The sequence below is a fragment of the Narcine bancroftii genome, chromosome 5 (assembly GCF_036971445.1).
Source record: "Narcine bancroftii isolate sNarBan1 chromosome 5, sNarBan1.hap1, whole genome shotgun sequence".
Classification (NCBI taxonomy): domain Eukaryota; kingdom Metazoa; phylum Chordata; class Chondrichthyes; order Torpediniformes; family Narcinidae; genus Narcine; species Narcine bancroftii.
In genome coordinates, this window is record NC_091473.1 from 252,310,812 (window position 1) to 252,336,972 (window position 26,161).

The 26,161-nt window shown below is 43.5% G+C and overlaps 1 long non-coding RNA gene across 3 annotated transcripts; it reads left to right on the forward strand.

Moving 5' to 3' along the window:
• The first annotated feature begins 619 nt into the window (after positions 1–619).
• Positions 620–25,393, forward strand: LOC138765204 (uncharacterized). 3 transcript variants are annotated; one of them, XR_011358521.1, is made up of 6 exons: positions 620–17,676; positions 17,963–19,390; positions 19,677–21,104; positions 21,391–22,815; positions 23,102–24,111; positions 25,089–25,393. It is a non-coding gene; the product is annotated as an uncharacterized lncRNA (long non-coding RNA). The 3 variants fall into 3 exon arrangements; XR_011358523.1 differs by having other exon boundaries at positions 20,971–21,104; XR_011358522.1 differs by having other exon boundaries at positions 19,257–19,390.
• Positions 25,394–26,161: the final 768 nt, after the last annotated feature.

Genomic DNA, 26,161 nt, shown 5'->3' on the forward strand with positions numbered 1-26,161 from the left:
CTCCATGGGCTCTGGTTTCCTCCCACTTTTCAAAACGTACCGGGGGTTTAGATTAATAGGATATAAATTGGGTAGCACAGACACGTGAGCTAAAATGGCCCGTACCATGCTGCATGTCTAATTTTTAAAAACATTAAATTTATATGAATGATATAGTTGATATGGTAAACTGGATCAGCAAATTTGCAGATGACACTAGATTGGGGGTATAGTGGACAATAAGGAAAACTCTGAAAGTTAAAGTGTCCTGGAGCATCAGGAAAAATTGGATGCAAAACAGCAGTTGGAATTTAATACAGATATGTGTGAGGTTTTCCACTTGAACTTGCACAGTAAACAGTGCAGCATTATGAAGCACAGTAGAAAAGAAGGATCTGGGATTATAGATGCATAGATCTCTGAAAGTGGCCTGTAAAGAGAGATTTTGGCACATTGGCCGTCATATGAAGTGTTAAGTACAGAGTGGGTGAAACAAGACTAAAGAGCATTAGTTTGGGGGGGGGGCAGGGTGGGGTGGGGGTGAAAGGTGATATGTTTAGGGGGAACTTCAGTGGGAACCTCTTCACTCAGGGTGGTGAGAGTGTGGAATGAGCTTTGATTGGCTGTGGTGCAAGTGGATTTGATTTCAACATTTCGGAAAGTTTGGGTGGCCACATGGATAGATGAGTTATGGAGGGTGCAGGTTGATGGCAGAACAATAGTTTGTAAAGGGTGAGATGGGCTGAAGGACCTGGTTCCTGGCGTTGTGTGGTTTTATGAAATGTGTCCAGGAAAAAGCTCAGACAAGTAAAGAGACTACATGACCAAGACGACCCCAACATTCATAAGAGGGAATGTGGACAGGTCCGAGCATGGGCCATCTGCAGAGGCAATGCACCCAGAATCAATATTGGAAGTTTGGAGGAGAAAATGTGGCCAGGACCTATTGGAACCAAGCGAATGGAAAGATGGATGTGACCAATCCCTAACAGTGGAGAGTAACGTGGTCAGAATAAACAGGGACAATTGTTGGAAGCAATGTGGCCAAGACCAATCCACAGCATTGGCGGAGGCTTTGTGGCCAGGACCACACAGAGGGAACATATAAATGAGGCACTATTGAGGAGTGCACATTGTGAGATCATCAGTGGAGGAAATGTCGCCCGCAGCATGGAAAGAAATTGATCACCAGGACAACACAGGCAACCAGTGGAAGCAATGTGTCAAGACTAATCTGATAGAATAAAAATGAGGTAATGAAGAATGGAGCAACCCGGGACCCTTGAAAAAGCCCATAAATATTAGCATGATCTGGGACCAAATGAGAAAGTCACAAAGGATATTACAGTGATGGAGGCACAAATACATGAACAAATAGTAATGAATTGATGACGACATGAAGTCTGGATATATCTAGGAACCATGGAGGAGGCCACAAAGACTAGACCATTCAGTGAGCAATATTGGTTGCCAAGAAGAATGAACCAATCTCATAGATCAATCAGAGAGCAATAGAGGAGGCCATGAAGACTGGACCAAAGTAGTAGGTCACCAAAACTAGACCAAAAGAGGAGGCCAGGAAGACTCCACAATGGTGGAGGGCACAAAGAGGTAACCAAAGGTCAATGCCATGAAGATTCCAATAATCAGGGACCAGTGGATGAGGCCAGGATGTCTGGTCCAAACTGAGACCAATGGAGGAGGCCAGGGAGATTGTCCAGTGGAGTAAGTCATGAAGACTGGAGTACTGGGGTGTGGCAATGAAGACCACTAATCTGGGAGCAATGGAGGCCACAAAGTAACTGCGCCAAACTGACCACGAAGATAAGACTAATCTGGAACAATGGTAGAACAATGAGGGAAGCCAAAAACACTGGACCAATAGGAAACATATGAAAACTGAACCAATGAAGGAGGTCATGAAGACACCATCAAACTGGGACCAATGGAGGAGGCCAGGAAGACTGAACCAATTTGGAAGTAACAGGTGTGGCCATGAAAATGAAACTATTTGTGAGCAATGGAGGAGGCAACATAAACAGGGCCAATCTGGAGCCAATGGAGGAAGTCACTAAATTGGACCAATCTCTGACCAATGTAGGATGCCATAATAATTAGGTTGATGTTGGACCAATGGAGGACTTCATGAAGACTTGTCTAATGGATGAGGTCAGGAGGGCTACAACATTGGAAGCGTGTAGGTGAAAAAAAAACAGGAACACAATGGAAAAACATTTAACATTGCACTGCATATGTTTTGAAAGGATCAATCAGAGACATCAGAGAAAAATACATAACAAGGACCATCCACAGATGTTCAGAACTTGTTGGATGCATTGGATGAGCCACTGTGGTCAGGAAAATGGCAGGAGAGTATCTGAGGAGGAAACACATACAGGGCATAGCCTGGAGTATCAGAGTTTGTAATGTGGCCAAAGACCAAGTATATCATACGTAGCAATATAACCAAGACGAACACAGACGAACAAATGAGGCTCACATCATTGGAGCAAGCACCAATGCAAGCAACTATCAGAACTCCAGCAAGAGGTTGCCAAGATCATCCCACTGAAGCATCTGCGAAGATAACATTGTCAGAATCAAGCTTGGCCCATGGGAAGCACTGTGGCCAGGACCAAAACAGTGTAGAATCTGAGAAATGTTTCTTGGGATAAGCTGGTATAAGTGAAGAGACAATGTGACCAGGAGAAACCCAGTCAATTGGAAGAAGCAAGTAAACAAGACAAGTTCTGGAACATTGAATTAGACAAGGTGGCCAAAACTCATTCAGGACCTTTGGAGGATGCAATGTGCAAGGACCAATCATGGATGATTGGAGGATGCAATGTACCAGGACCATTCATGAACCAGTGCAGAATGCACTCTGTCAGGACCAATCACAGACCAGTATAGCATGCAATTAGTCAGGCTAAGTCATAGTACATTGAAGGATGCAATGTGACAGGACTCATTACGGTCTATTGGAGGATGCAATGTTACCAGGACCCATCATGGACCACTGGAGGATGCAGTGAGACCAGGACCTATCATGGACCATTGGAGGATGCAATGTGACCAGGACAAATTTGGGATCAAAGGAGTAAGACATGGAGACTGGAGCACTGCACCATGGCCATGAAGATCACTAATCTGGAACAATGGAGGCCACAAAGACTGTGCCAAACTGGGACCAATGTCGGAGACCATGAAAATAAGACTAATCTGGGACCAATGGAAGAGGCCAGGAAGACTGAACCAATGGTGGAACAATGAGGGAAGCCAAAATGATTGGACCAATAGTGGATGATCTGAAAACTGAACCAATGGAGGAGCTCCTGAAGCCACCACCAAACTGGGACCAATGAAGGAGCCCAGGAAGACTGGACCAATTTGGAAGTAACAGGTGTGGCCATGAAAATGAAACTATTTGTGAGCAATGGAGGAGGCAACATAAACTGAACCAATTTGGAGCCAACGGAGGAAGTCACTAAATTGGACCAATCTGACCTATATAGGATGCCATAATAATTAGACTGATGTTGGACCAATGGAGGAATTCATGAATACTTGACTAATGGAGAAGAGCAACAGGACTACAACAATGGAAGGATGGAGGTTGCAAAAACAAAAAACAGGATCACAGTGGAAATACATTGGACATTGCACTGCATATATTTTGAAAGGACCAATAAGAACCATCAGAGAATAATACCCAATCAGGACCATCCATAGATGTTCAGAACTGTTGGATGAATTTGATGAGCCTCAGTGGTCAGGACAATGGCAGGAGAGTATCTGAGGAGGAAACACATACAGGGCCTAGCCTGGAGTATCAGAGTTTGTAATGTGGCCAAAGCCAAAGTATATCATACGTAGCAATATAACCAAGACAAACATAGACAAACAAATGAGGCTCACAGCATTGGAGCAAGCAATGAGGCCTCTAAGTGTCAGAACTCCAGCAAGAGGTTGCCAAGATCATCCCACTGGAGCATATGTGAAAATAACATTGTCAGAATAAATTTTGGCCTCTGGGAAGCACTGTGGCCAGGACCAAAACAGAGTCGAGTCTGAGAAATGTTTCTTGGGATAAGCCGGTATAAGTGAAGAGACAATGTGACCAGGAGAAACCCAGTCAATTGGAAGAAGCAAGTAAACAAGACAAGTTCTGGAACATTGAATTAGACAAGGTGGCCAAAACTCATTCAGGACCTTTGGAGGATGCAATGTGCAAGGACCAATCATGGATGATTGGAGGATGCAATGTACCAGGACCATTCATGAACCAGTGCAGAATGCACTCTGTCAGGACCAATCACAGACCAGTATAGCATGCAATTAGTCAGGCTAAGTCATAGTACATTGAAGGATGCAATGTGACAGGACTCATTACGGTCTATTGGAGGATGCAATGTTACCAGGACCCATCATGGACCACTGGAGGATGCAGTGAGACCAGGACCTATCATGGACCATTGGAGGATGCAATGTGACCAGGACAAATTTGGGATCAAAGGAGTAAGACATGGAGACTGGAGCACTGCACCATGGCCATGAAGATCACTAATCTGGAACAATGGAGGCCACAAAGACTGTGCCAAACTGGGACCAATGTCGGAGACCATGAAAATAAGACTAATCTGGGACCAATGGAAGAGGCCAGGAAGACTGAACCAATGGTGGAACAATGAGGGAAGCCAAAATGATTGACCAATAGTGGATGATCTGAAAACTGAACCAATGGAGGAGCTCCTGAAGCCACCACCAAACTGGGACCAATGAAGGAGCCCAGGAAGACTGGACCAATTTGGAAGTAACAGGTGTGGCCATGAAAATGAAACTATTTGTGAGCAATGGAGGAGGCAACATAAACTGAACCAATTTGGAGCCAACGGAGGAAGTCACTAAATTGGACCAATCTGACCTATATAGGATGCCATAATAATTAGACTGATGTTGGACCAATGGAGGAATTCATGAATACTTGACTAATGGAGAAGAGCAACAGGACTACAACAATGGAAGGATGGAGGTTGCAAAAACAAAAAACAGGATCACAGTGGAAATACATTGGACATTGCACTGCATATATTTTGAAAGGACCAATAAGAACCATCAGAGAATAATACCCAATCAGGACCATCCATAGATGTTCAGAACTGTTGGATGAATTTGATGAGCCTCAGTGGTCAGGACAATGGCAGGAGAGTATCTGAGGAGGAAACACATACAGGGCCTAGCCTGGAGTATCAGAGTTTGTAATGTGGCCAAAGCCAAAGTATATCATACGTAGCAATATAACCAAGACAAACATAGACAAACAAATGAGGCTCACAGCATTGGAGCAAGCAATGAGGCCTCTAAGTGTCAGAACTCCAGCAAGAGGTTGCCAAGATCATCCCACTGGAGCATATGTGAAAATAACATTGTCAGAATAAATTTTGGCCTCTGGGAAGCACTGTGGCCAGGACCAAAACAGAGTCGAGTCTGAGAAATGTTTCTTGGGATAAGCCGGTATAAGTGAAGAGACAATGTGACCAGGAGAAACCCAGTCAATTTGAAGAAGCAAGTAAACAAGACAAGTTCTGGAACATTGAATTAGACAAGGTGGCCAAAACTCATTCAGGACCTTTGGAGGATGCAATGTGCAAGGACCAATCATGGATGATTGGAGGATGCAATGTACCAGGACCATTCATGAACCAGTGCAGAATGCACTCTGTCAGGACCAATCACAGACCAGTATAGCATGCAATTAGTCAGGCTAAGTCATAGTACATTGAAGGATGCAATTTGACAGGACTCGTTACGGACCATTGGAGGTTGCAATGTTACCAGCGTCCATCATGGACGACTGTAGAATGCAGTGTGACCAGGACCTATCGTGGACCATTGGTGGATGCAATGTGACCAGGACAAATTTGGGATCAAAGGAGTAAGACATGGAGACTGGAGCACTGCTCCATGGCCATGAAGATCACTAATGAAGAAAACAATGGAGGCCACAAAGACTGTGCCAAACTGGGACGAATGTAGGAGACCATGAAAATAAGACTAATCTGGGACCAATGGAAGAGGCCAGGAAGACTGGACCAATGGTGGAACAACGAGGGAAGCCAAAATGACTGGACCAATAGTGGATGATCTGAAAACTGAACCAATGGAGGAGCTTCTGAAGACACCACCAAACTTGGACCAATAAAGGAGCCCAGGAAGACTGGACCAATTTGGAAGTAACAGGTGTGGCCATGAAAATGAAACTATTTGTGAGCAATGGAGGAGGCAACATAAACTGAACCAATTTGGAGCCAACGGAGGAAGTCACTAAATTGGATCAATCTGACTTATATAGGATGCCATAATAATTATACTGATGTTGGACCAATGGAGGAATTCATGAATACTTGACTAATGGAGAAGAGCAGCAGGACTACAACAATGGAAGGATGGAGGTTGCAAAAACAAAAAACAGGATCATAGTGGAAATACATTGGACATTGCACTGCATATATTTTGAAAGGACCAATAAGAACCATCAGAGAAAAATACCTAATCAGGACCATCCACAAATGTTCAGAACTTGTTGGATGCATTGGATGAGCCACTGTGGTCAGGATAATGGCAGGAGAGTATCTGAGGAGGAAACACATTCAGGGCCTAGCCTGGAGTATCAGAGTTTGTAATGTGGCCAAAGCCCAAGTATATCATACGTAGCAATATAACCAAGACGAACACAGACAAACAAATGAGGCTCACAGCATTGGAGCAAGCAATGAGGCTAGTAACCATCAGAACTCCAGCAAGAGGAAATGAGGAAATGTTGCCAAGTTGACCCCACTGGAGCACATGTGAAAATAACATTGTCAGAATCAAGCTTGGCCCATGGGAGGGACTGTGGCCAGGACCAAAACAGTGTAGAATCTGAGAAATGTTTCTTGGGACAAACTGGTATAGGGGAAGAGACAATGTGATCAGGACAAACGCAGACAATTGGAGTAAGCAAGAAAACAATATCAGTCCTGAACCATTGAAGTAGACAATGTGGACAAAATTCATCCAAGTCCTTTGTAGGATGCAATATGCCAGGACCAATCGTGAACCGGTGCAGAATTCACTGTCCCAAGATCAAGCACAGACCAGTGCAGGATGCAATTAATCAGGAGAAACTATAATCAATTGATGGATGCAATGTGCCAGGACTCATCATGGACCATTGGTGGATGCAATGTGACCAGGTCAAATCTGGGACCAATGGATGAGGCAGGAAGGCTGAACCCATGGTGGATGTCACTAAGATGTAAAGACTGTTGGAGACTACAAAACACCACAAATCCTGGACCAATGGATGTGGTCAGAAATAGTGGTGCAATCTGGAACCAATGGAGGAGGATAGGGAGAATGGACCAATGGAGGAAGTCATGAAGACTGGAGTACTGGGATGAGGACATGAATACCTTGAATCTGGAAGCAATGTAGGAGGCCACAAAGACTCTGCCAAACTGGAATCAATGAAGGAAATCATAAAGATAAGACTAATCTCGGACCAAAAGAAGAGGTCAGGAAGTTTGGGCCAATGTTGGAGCACACAATAACTGGACCAATTGGAGAGGATATGAAGACTGAACTAATGGAGAGATTATTAAAACCCCACCAAACTTGGCCCAATGAAGGTGGCCAGGAAGGCTGGACCAATTTGGAGCCAACAGAGGGGCCATGCAAACAAAAGAAATTGTGAGCAATGCAGGATGCAACATAAACTGGACCAATCTGGCACCAATGGAGGAAGTTAATAAGTCTGAACCAGGCTCCAACCAATATAGGATGCCATAATAATTAGACCAAAGTTAGACTAATGGAGGAGATCAGGAGGACTGGAACAACAGAGGATGGTGGGGTAACAAAGCAGGATCACACATGAAAATCTTTGGACATTGGTCCTTTCAAAACATTTGCAATCAAAGCCATCAGAGGAAAATAACTAGGACAATCCACAGATGTTCAGAATTACTGGATGAGCTGCTGCAGTCAGGAGAATGCCAAGAGAGTATCCGAGGGAGAAACGTGTACAGGGCCAAGCCTGGAGTATCAGAGTTAGTAATGTGGCCAAAGCCCAAGTATATCATAGGTAGCAATATAACCAAGATGAACACAGACAAACAGACGAGGCTCGCAGCATTGGAGCAGACTACGTGACCACCAACTGTCAGAACTTTAGGAAAAAGAAATGTTGCCAAGACCACACCACAGGACCATCTGTGAAGATACCTTGCTCAAAATTAAGGTTGGCTTATGGGGGCTGGCACTGTGGCCAGGAATATATCACAACCAAAAGATGAGCTACCATAAACAGGACCATGCCAGGGGATCACTTGAGGAGACAATGTTGATAGATACAAGCCAGGAGCATTGAAGAATGAAAGCGCAAGGACAAACACTGGACAAACATAAGAAGCTATGTTTACTGGATGAATGAGGGACTACTGAGGATGTAATGAAGCCCAGACCATTCACATTCCAATGGAGAAGGCAAGGTGGGCAGGGCCACAACAGCATAGAGGCTGGGTAATGTTTCTTTGGAAAAGCTGGTATAGGAAAAGAGACAATGTGACCAGGACAAACACAGACAATCGGAAGAAGCATGTAAACAAGACCAGTCCTGGACCATTGGAGGAGACAATGTGGCCAGAACATATCCAGGACCTTTGGAGGATGCAGCTTTCCAGGACAAATCATGGAGTATCAGAGTTCGTAATGTGGCCAATGCCCAAGTATATAATAGGTAGCAATATAACCAAGACTAATACAGACAAACTGATGATCTCACAGCATTGAAGGAAGCAGTGAGGCCAGTAACTGTCAGAACTCCAACAAGAGGAAATGTTGCCAAGGTCACCCCACAGGAGCATCTGTGAAGATAATATGTTCAGAATCAATCTTTGCCCATGGGGGCTGGCACTGTGGCCAGGACCAAATCAGAACTGAATGAGGAGATAGAATGGACAGGACCATGCCAGGTAATCACTTTTTATCTTTTCTCATTTTTTTCTTTTATTTCTTTTCTCCCTTTTTACCCTAAACCATTCCAAAATTGCAAGGCTAGTATAAAGACATTGTTCACTACTATTACAATTAAAAAGAAATGCAAATTCACAAGAATCACAGAAGGTTGAAAAAAGTGATTCGATAGAATAGGGATATCTTGATGATGAGACAATGTTGATACGCACAAGCCAGAAGCATTGAAGAAAGAAAGTGACCAGGACAAACGTGGACAAACAGAGGAAATAATATGTACTGGATGAATGAAGGACTATTGAGGATGCAATGAAGTCCAGATCAATCATGTTCCAATGGAGAAGGCAAGGTGGCCGGGACCACAACAGCGTGGAGTCTGAGTAATGCTTCTTGGGACAAACTAGTGTAGGTGAAGAGACAATTGGAAGAAGCAAGAAAAGAAGACCAGTCCTGGAACATTGGAAGAGACAACATGGCCAGAACCCATCCAGGACATTTAGAGGATGCAGTGTACCAGGATCAGACATGGACCAATGAAGGATGCATGTGCCAGAACCAATCATGCACCAGTGCATGATGTAGTGTGTTGGGATCAATCACGGACCATTGAAGGATGCACGTGCAGGACCAATCATGGACTATTGGACAATGTTATGTGCCAGGACCAATAACAGATCAGTCACTAAGCAATATGCCAGGACCAATCATGGACAATTAAAGGATGCAATGTGCCAGGACTTACCATGGACCATTGGAAGATACAATGTGACCAGGACAAATTTGGAACCAATGGATGTGGCAGGAAGGTTGAACCAATGATTGAGGCCACAAAGGCATTAACAAGGGTGGAGGCCATGGAAACTCCACAATTCTGGGACCAATGGACAAGACTATGCATATTGGTCCAATCTTGGGCCAATGGAATAGACGAGGGAGACTCGACCAATCGAGGAAATCATGAGGATGGAGCACTGGGGAAAAGCCTGAAGACCACTAATCTGGGAGCATAGGAGGAGGTCAGGAAGATTGGACCAATGCGGGACCACACAATGACTGGACCAATGAGGGAAGCCACAAATGACTGGACCAATAGAAGAGGCTATGAAGACTGAACCAATGTAGGAGGTCATGAAAACCCCATCAAAATTGGACCAATGAAGGAGGCCAGGAAGACTGGACCAATTTGGAACCAATAGATGTTGCCAAGAAAATAAAACAATTTGTGAACAATATCAACAGGACCAATCTGGCACCAATGGAGGAAGTCACAAAGTTTGGACCAGGCTCCGACCAATATAGGAAAAAATTAGACCAAAGTTAGGCTAGACTAATGGAGGAGATCAGGATGACTGGAACATGAGAGGGTGGTCGGGCAACAAAGCAGCATCACACCTGAAAAAGCATGGACATTGCACTGCAAATGTTTTGCAATGACTAATCAGAACCATCAGAGGACAATACATAACCAGGACAATCCATAGACCTTCAGACCTTGTTGGGTGCATTGGATGAGCCACAGTGGTCAGGACATTGCCAGGAGAGTATCTGGCGAGGAAACATGTACAGGACCAAGCCTGGAATATCACAGTTAGTAATGTGGCCAAAGCCCAAGTATATTATAGATAGCAATATAATCAAGACTAACACAGACAAACAGATGAAGTTCACAGCATTGGAGCAGGCTACGTGACCACCAACTGTCAGAACTCTAGGAAGAGGAAATGTTGCCAAGACCACACCACAGGAGCATCTGTGAAGATACCTTGTTCAGAATCAAGCTTGACCTATGGAGGTGGCACTGTGGCCAGGACTAAATCTCAACCAAAAGATGAGGTACCATAAGCAGGACTATGCCAGGGGATCGCTTTAGGAGACCATGTTGATAGACACAAGCCAGGAACATTGAAGAAATAAAATGTTCAGGACAAACATTGTCAAACAGAGGAAGCTATTGTGTACTGGATGAATGAATGACTATTGAGCATGTAATGAAGCCCAGACCAATCATCTTCCAATGGAGAAGGCAATGTAGCGGGGACCACAACAGCGGAGAGTCTGAGTAATGTTTCTTGGGTCAAGTTGGTGTAGGTGAAGAGACCATCAGCAGAAACAAGTAAACAAGATCAGTCCTGGAACATTGAAGAGACAATGTGGCCAGAACCCATGCAGGATCATTGGAGGATGCCTTGTGCCGGGACCAATCATGCAACATTGGAAAAAGTAATGTGCCAGGACCCATCATGGACTATTGGAGGATGCAGTGTCCTAGGACCAATCATGGACAAGTGCATGATGCAATGTGGCTGGACCAATTAAGGATGCAATGCCCCAGGACCAGTCATGGACTATTAAATGATTCAATGTGCCAGGACCTATCATGGACCATTGGAAGATGCAATGTGACCAGGACAAATTTGGAACCAATGGATGTGGCAGGAAGGTTGAACCAATGGTTGAGGCAACAAAGGCATTAACAAGGGTGGAGACCACGCAAACTCCACAATTCCTGGACCAATGGACAAGATTAGGAATATTGGTCCAATCTTGGGGCAATGGAAGAGGCTAGGGAGACTGGACCACTGGAGGAAATCATGAAGATTGGAGCACTGGGGAAAAGCCTGAAGACAACTAATCTGGGAGCAATGGGGAAGGGCAAAAGGACTGCTCCAAACTCGGATCAATATTAGAAACATTGAGGATAAGACTAATCTGGGACCAAAGGAAGAGGTCAAGAAGTTTGGACCAATGGTGGAGTACACAATAACTGGACCAATGAGCGAAGCTACAATGACTGGACCGATAGGAGAGGAAATGAAGACTGAACTAATGAAGGAGAGATCATGAAGCCCCCAGCAAACTGGAACAAATGAAGGAGGCCAGGATGACTGGACCAATTTGGAACCAACAGATGTTGCCATGAAAATAAAGAAACTTGTGAGCAATGGAGGATGCAACATAAACTGGACCAATCTGGTACCAATGGAGGAAGTCACAAAGTCTGGAGCAATCTCCAACCAATATAGAATGCCATAATATTTAGACCAAAGTTGAACCAATGCAGGAGTTCGTGAAGACTGGACTAAGGGAGGAGATCAGGAGGACTAGAACAACAAAGATGGGGTGGTGGGCAACGAAACAGGATCACACCTGAAAAAGCATGGACATTGCACTGCAAATGTTTTGCAATGACTAATCAGAACCATCAGAGGACAATACATAACCAGGACAATCCATAGACCTTCAGACCTTGTTGGGTGCATTGGATGAGCCACAGTGGTCAGGACATTGCCAGGAGAGTATCTGGTGAGGAAACATGTACAGGACCAAGCCTGGAATATCACAGTTAGTAATGTGGCCAAAGCCCAAGTTTATTATAGATTGCAATATAACCAAGACTAACACAGACAAACAGATGAAACTCACAGCATTGGAGCAGGCTACGTGACCACCAACTGTCAGAACTCAAGGAAGAGGAAATGTTGCCAAGACCACACCACAGGAGCGTCTGTGAAGATACCTTGTTCAGAATCAAGCTTGACCTATGGAGGTGGCACTGTGGCCAGGACTAAATCTCAACCAAAAGATGAGGTACCATAAGCAGGACTATGCCAGGGGATCGCTTTAGGAGACCATGTTGATAGACACAAGCCAGGAACGTTGAAGAAATAAAATGTTCAGGACAAACATTGTCAAACAGAGGAAGCTATTGTGTACTGGATGAATGAGTGACTATTGAGCATGTAATGAAGCCCAGACCAATCATCTTCCAATGGAGAAGGCAATGTAGCGGGGACCACAACAGCGGAGAGTCTGAGTAATGTTTCTTGGGTCAAGTTGGTGTAGGTGAAGAGACCATCAGCAGAAACAAGTAAACAAGACCAGTCCTGGAACATTGAAGAGACAATGTGGCCAGAACCCATGCAGGATCATTGGAGGATGCCTTGTGCCGGGACCAATCATGCAACATTGGAAAAAGTAATGTGCCAGGACCCATCATGGACTATTGGAGGATGCAGTGTCCTAGGACCAATCATGGACAAGTGCATGATGCAATGTGGCTGGACCAATTAAGGATGCAATGCCCCAGGACCAGTCATGGACTATTAAATGATTCAATGTGCCAGGACCTATCATGGACCATTGGAAGATGCAATGTGACCAGGACAAATTTGGAACCAATGGATGTGGCAGGAAGGTTGAACCAATGGTTGAGGCAACAAAGGCATTAACAAGGGTGGAGACCACGCAAACTCCACAATTCCTGGACCAATGGACAAGATTAGGAATATTGGTCCAATCTTGGGGCAATGGAAGAGGCTAGGGAGACTGGACCACTGGAGGAAATCATGAAGATTGGAGCACTGGGGAAAAGCCTGAAGACAACTAATCTGGGAGCAATGGGGAAGGGCAAAAGGACTGCTCTAAACTCGGATCAATATAAGAAACATTGAGGATAAGACTAATCTGGGACCAAAGGAAGAGGTTAAGAAGTTTGGACCAATGGTGGAGTACACAATAACTGGACCAATGAGCGAAGCTACAATGACTGGACCGATAGGAGAGGAAATGAAGACTGAACTAATGAAGGAGAGATCATGAAGCCCCCAGCAAACTGGAACAAATGAAGGAGGCCAGGATGACTGGACCAATTTGGAACCAACAGATGTTGCCATGAAAATAAAGAAACTTGTGAGCAATGGAGGATGCAACATAAACTGGACCAATCTGGCACCAATGGAGGAAGTCACAAAGTCTGGAGCAATCTCCAACCAATATAGAATGCCATAATATTTAGACCAAAGTTGAACCAATGCAGGAGTTCGTGAAGACTGGACTAAGGGAGGAGATCAGGAGGACTAGAACAACAAAGATGGGGTGGTGGGCAACGAAACAGGATCACACCTGAAAAAGCATGGACGTTGCACTGCAAATGTTTTGCAATGACTAATCAGAACCATCAGAGGACAATACATAACCAGGACAATCCATAGACCTTCAGACCTTGTTGGGTGCATTGGATGAGCCACAGTGGTCAGGACATTGCCAGGAGAGTATCTGGCGAGGAAACATGTACAGGACCAAGCCTGGAATATCACAGTTAGTAATGTGGCCAAAGCCCAAGTATATTATAGATTGCAATATAACCAAGACTAACACAGACAAACAGATGAAACTCACAGCATTGGAGCAGGCTACGTGACCACCAACTGTCAGAACTCAAGGAAGAGGAAATGTTGCCAAGACCACACCACAGGAGCGTCTGTGAAGATACCTTGTTCAGAATCAAGCTTGGCCTATGGAGGTGGCAATGTACCCAGGACTAAATAACAACAAAAAGTCAAGTAATGAAGCTCAGACCAATCACGTTCCAATGGAGAAGACAATCTGGCCGGGACCACGACAGCGTAGAGTCTGAGTAATGTTTCTTGGAACATGCTGATGTAAGTGACGAGACCATCGGAAGAAGCAAGTAAACAAGACCTGTCCAGGAACATTGGAAGAGACAATGTGGCTAGAACCCATCCAGGTCCTTTGGAGGATGTAATCTGCCATGACCAATCACAGCCCATTGGAGGATGCAATGTACTAGGATCAATTATGGACTTTGGATGACACAATTTGCCAGTATCAATCTTGGACCATTGCTTGATGCTATGTGCCAAGACAAATCATGGATCTTTGGAGGATGCATTGTGCCAGGACTAATCATGGAACATTGGAGGATGCAATGTGGCAGGATTAATCATGGACCATTGAAGGATGCAATGTGCCAGAATCAATCATGGACCATTGAAGGATGTAATATGCCAGGATCAATGATAGATCATTGCAGGATGTAACATGCCAGGATCAATCATGGAGCATTGGAGAATAAAATGTGCCAGGACAAATCATGGACTATTAAAGAAGGTAATGTGTCCATGGCCACATCTGGGAAACCTAAGATGAAACTTTATGTTTGGGACTATGTTGTGGTATGATCTGAGGAGACAATGAGATCAGGACTAATGAGGAAAGTGAAGAATGCATGATTCACATAAACTATGAGTGGAAGCAAAGAGTACTGGAACAATGCAATACCTCTGGCAGAGACAATATGGTAAGGTTTGAGCAATTTTTGTGTACAAGTTGAAAATTGGAAAATATTGACTAATGCACCCCACAAGTGTGGCCTAGTAAATTACGGAGGGTCACAATGGTTTTGAGCTGCCCTTGTTGGACTAAGAGAAATCAGTCCATTGAGCTGATTCGCCATGAATTATCCTGACGTTTTCTGGTTTGGGAGATCAAATAGCACTTCAGGACCTGAGGATGTGGACATCAAAGACGGGCAAGACTCCAAGATTGACCAGGTAAAGGTATGTAAATACTACACCTTTTTGTTATCTACTTACTGTAAGCAGGTCCCGCTCATCAAAGACCTCCTGATGATGCTTTGCAAGTGCAGGAGGATTCCCAGCTGGAGCGCAGGAGAAGTGATGACGAAAGCGGCCAACATGTGTCATCCATCCATGAGGAGGGAAGAAGACTCAACACCACCCACCCCTTCCTTATTCTCAGTCCCACAACGGCACTTTTAAGAGCCAATGTGAAGAGCTATAACTGACTTTATTCCACCCGAGTGTGTTGTCTTTTTAATTTACTTTTTGATTCACAGCATTTATCTTTTCTCTAGTTAGTGCAAGCATTGTGTCTCTTGGATAGGTCAGCACGATTTAACTACACTTAACTCTCACCATACTGTGATGCCCTAAAGATCCATCTAACTTTAAGCATATCATTTACAGTATATTCTCATCTTGTCTGAAAACTTTGCAGTGATGCAAAGCTCAATATAGATTCCCGGTAATGCCCTCCTCACTAGATGTTGGAGAGATAATGTCCCTGACCAAGCAGATGGCGACCAGCCAGAGCGGAATGGAAGTGGTGACGAAAGCGGCCTACAAGTGTGTCCCATCCATGATGGAGTGAAGAAAACTCACAACCACTGACCCCATCTTCATTCTCAGTCACACAAAGGCACTTTTAAGAGCCAACGTGAAGAGCTATAACTGATTTTATTCTAGACAAATGTTTTGTGAATTTCTATGCTACTATTTCATTCATAGCATTTAATTGTACACATGAGAATTCGGGCAGTGTGTGTCCTATGTAGCTCAGAACCATTTCACTGCACTTACCTCACCCCAGTCTGTGATGCTATAAAGATACATCTAATTGAGCACATCTGTTACAGTATATTGTCATCGAGTCTGCAAATTTTGCAGTGGTTGTAAGATTGTTGGAGGTTTCAGCAATGAACTGTTCTCACTCGATGGTGCCCCGTTGGAGTGGATGGGATGTGGTGACTAAAGCAGCCTACAAGTGTGTCCCATCCATGATGGAGTGAAGAAGACTCACCACCACCGATCCCCATTCTCAGTCCCACAAAGGCACTTTTAAGAGCCAACGTGAAGAGCTATAACTGAATTGATTCCACCCGAGTGTGTTGTGTAATTTTTTACTCTGTATTTCTTGATTTGCAACATTTACCATCATTCCACTCCACTGAGTGCATGGAGTGGAGGTCACATTTACCTCAGCACCATTTAGTACCTATCCCCAAAACTCCAGATGCTATTAACATCCACTTAACTATGAGAATGTGCTTTATGTCCTCGGTGTCTCCTGCCATTCTAGTGAATCAAAGATTGATTGTCAAGTTCCCAGCAATACACCTTCACACACGAGCTGGAAAGTAATTGTCTCTGACCAAAGAGAAGGAGTTCAACTAGATTGGAGTTAAAGGACCCTGCTGCACCTGTTACCGAGCAATGATGGAGTAAGGCAGATACAACCGTCCACCCCATCCTCACTCTCAGTCCCAGAAATGCTCTTTTAAGAGCCAATGTGAAGAGCTATAACTGATATTATTTGAGCCGAGTGTTTTGTGTATTTTTACACTACTACTTCATTCATAGCATTTAATTGTAAATATGTGAATTTAGCTACTGTGTGTCCTATGTAGCTCAGCACCATTTCACTGCACTTACCTCACCCCAAATAGTGATGCTATAAAGATACATCTAACTGAGCACATTAGTTACAATATATTTTCATCAAGTCTGCAGTCTTTTCAGTGGTTGTAAGGTTGATGGAGGTTCCCAGCAATGCACTGTTCTCACTTGATGGAGCCCAGTTGGAGTGGATGAGAAGTGGTGATTAAAGTGGTCTACAAGTGTGTCGCATCCATGAGAAGTGAAGAAGACTCACCACCACCGACCCCTTCCTTATTCTCAGTCCCACAAAGGCACTTTTAAGAGCCAATGTGAAGAGCTATAACTGTCTTTATTCCACCTGAGTGTTTTGTGTATTTTTTTACTCAGTATTTCTTGATTTTCAACATTTACCATCATTCCACTCTACTGAGTGCACGGAGTGGAGGTCACATTTACCTCAACACCATTTACTACATATCCCTCTACCTCACAATGATGTTAACATGCATTTAACTATGAGTATGTGCTTTATCTCCTCATGTGTCTCCTGCCTTTGTAATGGATCAAAGATTGATTAAGTTCGCAGCAATACACCTTCGCGCTCGAGCCAGAAGCAAAGTATCGCTGAGCAAAGAGGAGGAGTTCAGCTAGAGTATAGGAAAAGGACGCTGCTGGACCTGTTGCCGGTGCACGTCAGAGTAAGGTAGATACCACTCCTTCCACACTCACAGCCCCACAAATTCTCTTTTAAGAGCCAATGTGAAGAGCTATAACTGACTTTATTCCGACCGAGTGTTTTGTGAATTTCTATACTAGTACTTCATTCATAGTGTTTAATTGTACACATGAGAATTTAGCTACTGTGTGTTTTATGTAGCTCAGCATAATTTGACTGCACTTACCTCACCCCAGACTGTGATACTGTAAATGTTCATCTAACTGAGAACAGCATTTACAGTATATTCTCATTTTTTCTGCTGCCTTTGCAGTGCTTTAAAGTTCGCTGGAGGTCCCCAGTAATACACTGCTCTTACTGGATGTCAGGGGGATAATGTCACTGATCAAGCAAACGGCGCCAGCTGCAATGGAAGGGATGTGGTGACTAAAGCAGCCTACAAATATGTCTCATCCATGATGGAGTGAAGAAGATTCACCACCACCGACCCCATCCTCATTCTCAGTCCCACAAAGGCACTTTTAAGAGCCAATGTGAAGAGCTATAACTGACTTTATTCTAGCCGAGTGTTTTGTGTATTTCTACACTACTACTTCATTCATAGCATTTAATTGTACACATGAGAATTCAGGCAATGTGTCTTATGTAGCTCAGCACCATTTCACTGCACTTACCTCACCCCAAATAGTGATGCTATAAAGATGCATCTAACTGAGCACATTGGTTACAATATATTCACATCTAGTCTGCAGTCTTTTCAGTGGTTGTAAGGTTGATGGAGGTTCCCAGCAATGCACTGTTCTCACTCGATGGAGCTCAGTTGGAGTGGATGAGAAGTGGTGATTAAAGTGGTCTACAAGTGTGTCGCATCCATGAGAAGTGAAGAAGACTCACCACCACCGACCCCTTCCTTATTCTCAGTCCCACAAATGCTCTTTTAAGAGCCAATGTGAAGAGCTATAACTGACTTTATTCTAGCCGAGTGTTTTGTGTATTTCTACACTACTACTTCATTCATAGCATTTAATTGTACACAAGATAATTCAGGCAGAGTGTGTCTTATGTAGCTCAGCACAGTTTCACTGCACTTACCTCACCCCAAATAGTGATGCTATAAAGATGCATCTAACTGAGCACATTGGTTACAATATATTCTCATCTAGTCTGCAGTCTTTTCAGTGGTTGTAAGGTTGATGGAGGTTCCCAGCAATGCACTGTTCTCACTTGATGGAGCCCAGTTGGAGTGGATGAGAAGTGGTGATTAAAGTGGTCTACAAGTGTGTCGCATCCATGAGAAGTGAAGAAGACTCACCACCACCGACCCCTTCCTTATTCTCAGTCCCACAAAGGCACTTTTAAGAGCCAATGTGAAGAGCTATAACTGTCTTTATTCAACCTGAGTGTTCTGTGTATTTTTTTACTCAGTATTTCTTGATTTTCAACATTTACCATCATTCCACTCTACTGAGTGCACGGAGTGGAGGTCACATTTACCTCAACACCATTTACTACATATCCCTCTACCTCACAATGATGTTAACATGCATTTAACTATGAGTATGTGCTTTATCTCCTCATGTGTCTCCTGCCTTTGTAATGGATCAAAGATTGATTAAGTTCGCAGCAATACACCTTCGCGCTCGAGCCAGAAGCAAAGTATCGCTGAGCAAAGAGGAGGAGTTCAGCTAGAGTATAGGAAAAGGACGCTGCTGGACCTGTTGCCGGTGCACGTCAGAGTAAGGTAGATACCACTCCTTCCACACTCACAGCCCCACAAATTCTCTTTTAAGAGCCAATGTGAAGAGCTATAACTGACTTTATTCCGACCGAGTGTTTTGTGAATTTCTATACTAGTACTTCATTCATAGTGTTTAATTGTACACATGAGAATTTAGCTACTGTGTGTTTTATGTAGCTCAGCATAATTTGACTGCACTTACCTCACCCCAGACTGTGATACTGTAAATGTTCATCTAACTGAGAACAGCATTTACAGTATATTCTCATTTTTTCTGCTGCCTTTGCAGTGCTTTAAAGTTCGCTGGAGGTCCCCAGTAATACACTGCTCTTACTGGATGTCAGGGGGATAATGTCACTGATCAAGCAAACGGCGCCAGCTGCAATGGAAGGGATGTGGTGACTAAAGCAGCCTACAAATATGTCTCATCCATGATGGAGTGAAGAAGATTCACCACCACCGACCCCATCCTCATTCTCAGTCCCACAAAGGCACTTTTAAGAGCCAATGTGAAGAGCTATAACTGACTTTATTCTAGCCGAGTGTTTTGTGTATTTCTACACTACTACTTCATTCATAGCATTTAATTGTACACATGAGAATTCAGGCAATGTGTCTTATGTAGCTCAGCACCATTTCACTGCACTTACCTCACCCCAAATAGTGATGCTATAAAGATGCATCTAACTGAGCACATTGGTTACAATATATTCACATCTAGTCTGCAGTCTTTTCAGTGGTTGTAAGGTTGATGGAGGTTCCCAGCAATGCACTGTTCTCACTCGATGGAGCTCAGTTGGAGTGGATGAGAAGTGGTGATTAAAGTGGTCTACAAGTGTGTCGCATCCATGAGAAGTGAAGAAGACTCACCACCACCGACCCCTTCCTTATTCTCAGTCCCACAAATGCTCTTTTAAGAGCCAATGTGAAGAGCTATAACTGACTTTATTCTAGCCGAGTGTTTTGTGTATTTCTACACTACTACTTCATTCATAGCATTTAATTGTACACAAGATAATTCAGGCAGAGTGTGTCTTATGTAGCTCAGCACAGTTTCACTGCACTTACCTCACCCCAAATAGTGATGCTATAAAGATGCATCTAACTGAGCACATTGGTTACAATATATTCTCATCTAGTCTGCAGTCTTTTCAGTGGTTGTAAGGTTGATGGAGGTTCCCAGCAATGCACTGTTCTCACTCGATGGAGCCCAGTTGGAGTGGATGAGAAGTGGTGATTAAAGTGGTCTACAAGTGTGTCGCATCCATGAGAAGTGAAGAAGACTCACCACCACCGACCCCTTCCTTATTCTCAGTCCCACAAAGGCACTTTTAAGAGCCAACGTGAAGAGCTATAACTGTCTTTATTCCACCTGAGTGTTTTGTGTATTTCTTTACTCAGTATTTCTTGATTTTCAACATTTACCATCATTCCACTCTACTGAGTGCATGGAGTGGAGGTCACATTTACCTCAACACCATTTACTACATATCCCACTACCTCACAATGATGTTAACATGCATTTAACTATGAGTATGTGCTTTATCTCCTCATGTGTCTCCTGCCTTTGTAATGGATGAAAGATTGATTAAGTACGCAGCAATACACCTTCGCGCTCGAGCCAGAAGCAAAGTATCGCTGAGCAAAGAGGAGGAGTTCAGCTAGAGTGGAGGAAAAGGACGCTGCTGGACCTGTTGCCGAGGCACGTCAGAGTAAGGTAGATACCACTCCTTCCGCACTCACAGCCCCACAAATTCTCTTTTAAGAGCCAATGTGAAGAGCTATAACTGACTTTATTCCGACCGAGTGTTTTGTGAATTTCTATACTAGTACTTCATTCATAGCGTTTAATTGTACACATGAGAATTTAGCTACTGTGTGTTTTATGTAGCTCAGCATAATTTGACTGCACTTACCTCACCCCAGACTGTGATACTGTAAATGTTCATCTAACTGAGAACAGCATTTACAGTATATTCTCATTTTTTCTGCTGCCTTTGCAGTGCTTTAAAGTTCGCTGGAGGTCCCCAGTAATACACTGCTCTTACTGGATGTCAGGGGGATAATGTCACTGATCAAGCAAACGGCGCCAGCTGCAATGGAAGGGATGTGGTGACTAAAGCAGCCTACAAATATGTCTCATCCATGATGGAGTGAAGAAGATTCACCACCACCGACCCCATCCTCATTCTCAGTCCCACAAAGGCACTTTTAAGAGCCAATGTGAAGAGCTATAACTGACTTTATTCTAGCCGAGTTTTTTGTGTATTTCTACACTACTACTTCATTCATAGCATTTAATTGTACACATGAGAATTCAGGCAATGTGTCTTATGTAGCTCAGCACCATTTCACTGCACTTACCTCACCCCAAATAGTGATGCTATAAAGATACATCTAACTGAGCACATTGGTTACAATATATTCTCATCTAGTCTGCAGTCTTTTCAGTGGTTGTAAGGTTGATAGAGGGTCCCAGCAATGCACTGTTCTCACTCGATGGAGCACAGTTGGAGCGGATGAGAAGTGGTGATTAAAGTGGTCTACAAGTGTGTCGCATCCATGAGAAGTGAAGAAGACTCACCACCACCGACCCCATCCTCATTCTCAGTCCCACAAAGGCTCTTTTAAGAGCCAATGTGAAGAGCTATAACTGACTTTATTCTAGCCGAGTGTTTTGTGTATTTCTACACTACTACTTCATTCATAGCATTTAATTCTACACAAGATAATTCAGGCAATGTGTCTTATGTAGCTCAGCACCATATCACTGCACTTACCTCACCCCAAATAGTGATGCTATAAAGGTACATCTAACTGAGCACATTGGTTACAATATATTCTCAGCTCATCTGCAGTCTTTTCAGTGGTGTAAGGTTGATGGAGGTTCACAGCAATGCACTGTTCTCACTCGATGGAGCCCAGTTGGAGTGGATGAGAAGTGGTGATTAAAGTGGTCTACAAGTGTGTCGCATCCATGAGAAGTGAAGAAGACTCACCACCACCGACCCCTTCCTTATTCTCAGTCCCACAAAGGCACTTTTAAGAGCCAACGTGAAGAGCTATAACTGTCTTTATTCCACCTGAGTGTTTTGTGTATTTTTTTACTCAGTATTTCTTGATTTTCAACATTTACCATCATTCCACTCTACTGAGTGCACGGAGTGGAGGTCACATTTACCTCAACACCATTTACTACATATCCCTCTACCTCACAATGATGTTAACATGCATTTAACTATGAGTATGTGCTTTATCTCCTCATGTGTCTCCTGCCTTTGTAATGGATGAAAGATTGATTAAGTACGCAGCAATACACCTTCGCGCTCGAGCCAGAAGCAAAGTATCGCTGAGCAAAGAGGAGGAGTTCAGCTAGAGTGGAGGAAAAGGACGCTGCTGGACCTGTTGCCGAGGCACGTCAGAGTAAGGTAGATACCACTCCTTCCGCACTCACAGCCCCACAAATTCTCTTTTAAGAGCCAATGTGAAGAGCTATAACTGACTTTATTCCGACCGAGTGTTTTGTGAATTTCTATACTAGTACTTCATTCATAGCGTTTAATTGTACACATGAGAATTTAGCTACTGTGTGTTTTATGTAGCTCAGCATAATTTGACTGCACTTACCTCACCCCAGACTGTGATACTGTAAATGTTCATCTAACTGAGAACAGCATTTACAGTATATTCTCATTTTTTCTGCTGCCTTTGCAGTGCTTTAAAGTTCGCTGGAGGTCCCCAGTAATACACTGCTCTTACTGGATGTCAGGGGGATAATGTCACTGATCAAGCAAACGGCGCCAGCTGCAATGGAAGGGATGTGGTGACTAAAGCAGCCTACAAATATGTCTCATCCATGATGGAGTGAAGAAGATTCACCACCACCGACCCCATCCTCATTCTCAGTCCCACAAAGGCACTTTTAAGAGCCAATGTGAAGAGCTATAACTGACTTTATTCTAGCCGAGTGTTTTGTGTATTTCTACACTACTACTTCATTCATAGCATTTAATTGTACACATGAGAATTCAGGCAATGTGTCTTATGTAGCTCAGCACCATTTCACTGCACTTACCTCACCCCAAATAGTGATGCTATAAAGATACATCTAACTGAGCACATTGGTTACAATATATTCTCATCTAGTCTGCAGTCTTTTCAGTGGTTGTAAGGTTGATAGAGGGTCCCAGCAATGCACTGTTCTCACTCGATGGAGCACAGTTGGAGCGGATGAGAAGTGGTGATTAAAGTGGTCTACAAGTGTGTCGCATCCATGAGAAGTGAAGAAGACTCACCACCACCGACCCCATCCTCATTCTCAGTCCCACAAAGGCTCTTTTAAGAGCCAACGTGAAGAGCTATAACTGTCTTTATTCCACCTGAGTGTTTTGTGTATTTTTTTACTCAGTATTTCTTGATTTTCAACATTTACCATCATTCCACTCTACTGAGTGCATGGAGTGGAGGTCACATTTACCTCAACACCATTTACTACATATCCCTCTACCTCACAATGATGTTAACATGCATTTAACTATGAGTATGTGCTTTATCTCCTCATGTGTCTCCTGCCTTTGTAATGGATGAAAGATTGATTAAGTTCGCAGCAATACACCTTCGCGCTCGAGCCAGAAGCAAAGTATCGCTGAGCAAAGAGGAGGAGTTCAGCTAGAGTGGAGGAAAAGGACGCTGCTGGACCTGTTGCCGAGGCACGTCAGAGTAAGGTAGATACCACTCCTTCCGCACTCACAGCCCCACAAATTCTCTTTTAAGAGCCAATGTGAAGAGCTATAACTGACTTTATTCCGACCGAGTGTTTTGTGAATTTCTATACTAGTACTTCATTCATAGCGTTTAATTGTACACATGAGAATTTAGCTACTGTGTGTTTTATGTAGCTCAGCATAATTTGACTGCACTTACCTCACCCCAGACTGTGATACTGTAAATGTTCATCTAACTGAGAACAGCATTTACAGTATATTCTCATTTTTTCTGCTGCCTTTGCAGTGCTTTAAAGTTCGCTGGAGGTCTTTTAAGAGCCAATGTGAAGAGCTATAACTTACTTTATTCCCACTGAGTGTTTTGTGAATTTCTACTCTACTAATTCATTCATAAGATTTAATTGTACTCAAGAGAATTCAGGTAGTGTGTGACCCATGTAGCTCAGCACCATTTCACTGCATCATTCCTCACCCCAGATTGTGATGCTGTAAAGAAGCATCTAACTGAACGTAGCTTTTACATGATAATGTAAAGGGCTATAATTTTTAATTTAATCCCTGTTTATTTTTTTCTCTGTAATTTTGCATGCAAAATGGTCCAGCCCACTAGATTTCTGATTGTTAACCCTATGTCTAAATTTCTTAGTTGAAATTCTTTCTTTTCTGAAACCATTCTTTTGAGTTTTGGAAGAATAGTGCACATGTTCCTTCAGGATGCCAGACATAGGTTATGTTGCATACATTTTTGTCCTTCTGAGGCCATTTATATTGTGATTTGACAGACACAATCCATTTTGAATCCCCTGGTGAAACAAGAGATGCAGCCAGGTGAAGGAGAGAGGGCCATAGGGCAGGAGTGGTTTTTTAGGCCACAGCAACACTGAGATCACATCCCACTTAATGACCAATTTCTTCCATGTCATCAAAGCCAGTCTTAAAATGTTTTCATCCATAACATCAGTTTCTTTTTTTTTTAGGTCCATCGGAAATCTGCCAGAATGCTCTTCCACGAACTGACTTTTGAGTGCCTGGTGCTGGAGATCAATCAGAATGTCAAGACCGACATGCACTTCCAGAGCAAGGCCAACATAGATCCACAGGCGAAACGTTTGCATGGTGGGGAGGTGAGGGCTCCAACCTGTACGCCATCTCTGCTGATCTGATCGCCAACTGAGGAGCATCCTTCACACGCAGCCCAAGTAAAGGGTACTCTCAGAGGCACAGAAAAGCTGTAACCAGCATTATTCAACTTATCCTGTACTATTTCAATTGCGCAATGAATGCAAGATTAACATGTTAATTAAGCAATTTAATAAATTAACTCATTTGTCATTCTATATGTATTGAAGTGCATTATTGGGGGTAAAACACAAGATTCGGGTGACACTATGGTGAAGTGGAAAAACACTAATACTGGAGAAACTCAGCAGGTCAAACATTGCCATTCTGCAGCAAAGGTCAGGATCCATCACCAACATGTTGGGTTTGAGCCCTTCAAGGTGAGAGATGTCCAAACGCTATTGGGAATAATTTCACTCTCCTACTGATGCCCACTCTCTCCCTGTACTTTGTCCCAACAATTTTAAAGAAGGTTTGAAGAAGATGACCTTTCTCAGGATGTTGTAGCCCATGGGAATAGATTCCTTGGAAAACTGGGGACATGGGAATTCAGGGTGGCACAGTTAATGCAACTCATAGAGTGCCAGCCACCTGGGTTTGAATCCAGTGCTGCCTCATGAGTTTGTATGTTTATCCTGTATCTTCATGGTTTTCCTCAGGTGTTCAAGTTTCTTTCCATCCTGGGCCTGCGGACCAGAAGGGCCTGTACTGTGCTGTATGTCTAATCAAAAAAAAAGAAATATGATGAGTTGGAAGGCTCAGAGCATGCCGTGCTGCTCTGCCTTATACTCAGCAGGGTTCACCCGCCTCTTGAATTTTACTTTGCTTTTATTTATTGCTCCAATTTAAAGCCACCATAGCCAGAATATTTTCCAGTAACATCTTTGTGGTTGCTTCATAGCTGAGGGCTATTTTCATGGGGCTACTGGAT